Source organism: Rhinoderma darwinii, chromosome 1 (genome assembly GCF_050947455.1).
Source record: "Rhinoderma darwinii isolate aRhiDar2 chromosome 1, aRhiDar2.hap1, whole genome shotgun sequence".
Classification (NCBI taxonomy): Eukaryota; Metazoa; Chordata; class Amphibia; order Anura; family Rhinodermatidae; genus Rhinoderma; species Rhinoderma darwinii.
Window position 1 is genome coordinate 584,123,005 of NC_134687.1, and position 3,044 is coordinate 584,126,048.

Below are 3,044 nucleotides of genomic sequence, written 5' to 3' on the forward strand. Positions count from 1 at the left end.
CCAACTCAATGCCAACACCGCTGCCAACCTAATGCCAAACACTTGTCCTTGTGATCTACAGTCTAATAACACAACCCCGACGGACAAACTAGATAGCACAAAGTGCAGATAGTACTAAAAACTGGCAACTGTGTAAATATATAGTATGTGTGCTAGTTATTTATATTCGATGATTACTATTTTAGTGCACTATGTGTTAGATTGATAGATAGATAGATAGATAGATAGATAGATAGATAGATAGATAGATAGATAGATAGATAGATAGATAGATAGATAGACAGACAGACAGACAGACAGACAGACAGACAGACAGACAGACAGACAGACAGACAGACAGACAGACAGATAGATAGATAGATAGATAGATAGATAGATAGATAGATAGATAGATAGATAGATAGATAGATAGATAGATAGATAGATAGATAGATATTACATCACATTTTTCCCAGTAATTTTCGTTCTAGTAAGTAGTAAACAATGTCTGTAATATGTGGTCCTATATATATATATATATATATATATATATATATATATATACATATATATATATATATATATATATATATATATATATATATATATATATATATATATATATATGGGTTTGTATGCATTAGTAATATAAGTGTATGAGCAACAAAAATTTAACTAAGTAACAAAATCATTATTGATTTAAACATGCACTGACTTTATTTCTATTACACAGTGTTGTGATTGGTCCACGCTCCATCATCCAACTAGAGGATAGAAATATTAACTTCTATTAAATAGGGAGGCATACTGAGATTTGTAGTCCTACAACTTCAGAGGAACTAGAAATCACAGCATGCTGCCATACAACGGGCCCTAAAGTGTAGTCCTAAATTTTAAAACGAGGGCAGATTTATTTATAATTTTGTACAAGTAGCTTTGATCACAGTGAAACAATGTGTGAGACTACATCTCAGAACAACACAAAGGCCAGAGAACGTGTCCGCATTATCATAATTGGCTCATTTCCAAAGTGAACACAAGAGGTCGCTGTTGTGACCCAATTCTGGAAATATTGTCTAAATTGTTAATCACCAGGTTGATGTATTCCACAACAATCACAATATCAAGTGGGTTCCAGAAAAGAACAGACACATATACAGCAATACACTCACAGTGCAGCGGCAGTAGCACTGAATACTAGATAGATAGAGAGATAGAAAGAGAGAGATAGAAAGAAAGAGAGAGAGAGAGATGATAGATATGAGATATATGATAGATAGATAGATAGATAGATAGATAGATAGATAGATAGATAGATAGATAGATAGATAGATAGATAGATAGATAGACAGACAGACAGACAGACAGACAGACAGACAGACAGACAGACAGATAGATAGATAGATAGATAGATAGATAGATAGATAGATAGATAGATAGATAGATAGATAGATAGATAGATAGATAGATAGATAGATAGATAGATAGATAGATAGATAGATAGATAGATTAGATAGATAGATAGATAGATAGATAGATAGATAGATAGATAGATAGATAGATAGATAGATAGATAGATAGATAGATAGATAGATAGATAGATATTGGTTAGTTTACATATCTTTATGGTTGGGGGCTGGTAAAGTCTATGCTGTAATCATGTTAATACCGGGCTATTGGCTATTAGATGGTACGACTCAATACGTCTCTCCTCTGAATACAGGCATTTACGTATGCATATATATATATATATATATATATATATATATATATACATACACACACATGCATATATATATATATATATATATATATATATATATACATATATATATATATATATATATATATATACATATATATATATATATATATATGATCTGCTCATAAATACTGTTTTATTAAGGTATATATCATTTCTTTTTGTAGCACTTTAATTCTCAACCCTTTCTTATAATCGACTGTGAAAATCTTAAGTAAACAAACGCTTAAGAGGTCACCTCTATTGTCTATGGGACAAGTAAGACGGAAGCAGCTCATGGCCTAAAATCCACAATGACTGTCAGGGCTCTGCATTTGGCTCTGGGACTCAGACAGCCTGAGACAGTCTATTTGTTTAGACTCATGGGCACACACACAGAATTATTGGGCTCCACCAACCACATATAGAACATAATCAAACTATAAATGACCATTTTATATAAAAGATAGATAGATAGATAGATAGATAGATAGATAGATAGATAGATAGATAGATAGATAGATAGATAGATAGATAGATAGATAGATAGATAGATAGATAGATAGATAGATAGATAGATAGATAGATAGATATGAGGTAGATAGATAGATAGATAGATAGATAGATAGATAGATAGATAGATAGATAGATAGATAGATAGATAGATAGATAGATAGATAGATAGATAGATAGATAGATAGATAGATAGATAGATAGATATGAGATAGATAGATAGATAGATAGATAGATAGATAGATAGATAGATAGATAGATAGATAGATAGATAGATAGATAGATAGATAGATAGATAGATAGATAGATAGATAGATAGATAGATAGATAGATCCAAAGTTGGAATATAATGAACATCCAATAGTTGCAGTGCAGAAAAACACCAGATCTGCATGTGATATTATGTGTGACATAGTCAGTGAGAGTTAACCCTTTCAGTGCATGCACCAGTTGCTTTACGATGAGTTGCATGACATGCTGTATACTGTGAGACTGTTATATATCCATACATACAAGTGAATAGTTATTAACCCTTTCAGCCTCAGATGCAGTCCATGGATAAAAGGAAATCAGTGTAGGTGAGAGGCAGGACTCTGGGTGTTGGTTGCAGCACAGTACAGGCAGCAGCAGGCTAGTAGTGGCTCCCACCACACACACAGGACTCCAGGACTTGTAATGTGATAATAAGGCCAGCTGCTGGGTGCACGGTTCAGCCAATCAGCCAGGGGCAGCACTGACGTCGCCTCGCCCTGCGTCACACCAATGGAGATTGAGCTGAGTTGGAGCAGAGAAGTTTGAGTAAGAGATAAGG

General features: G+C 33.2%; 1 protein-coding gene across 2 annotated transcripts in view; it reads left to right on the plus strand.

Annotated features, from left to right (window-relative positions):
- Positions 1 to 2,892: 2,892 nt before the first annotated feature.
- Positions 2,893 to 3,044, plus strand: part of ISL1 (ISL LIM homeobox 1) — a 10,173-nt gene continuing 10,021 nt past the window's right edge. Inside the window, exon 1 of one of the 2 annotated variants that reach the window (XM_075854910.1) lies at positions 2,893 to 3,044. This exon is cut by the window's right edge and continues 176 nt beyond it. The gene's annotated coding sequence lies outside the window, so the exon portion shown is untranslated. The other variant, XM_075854909.1, reaches the window with a different exon arrangement.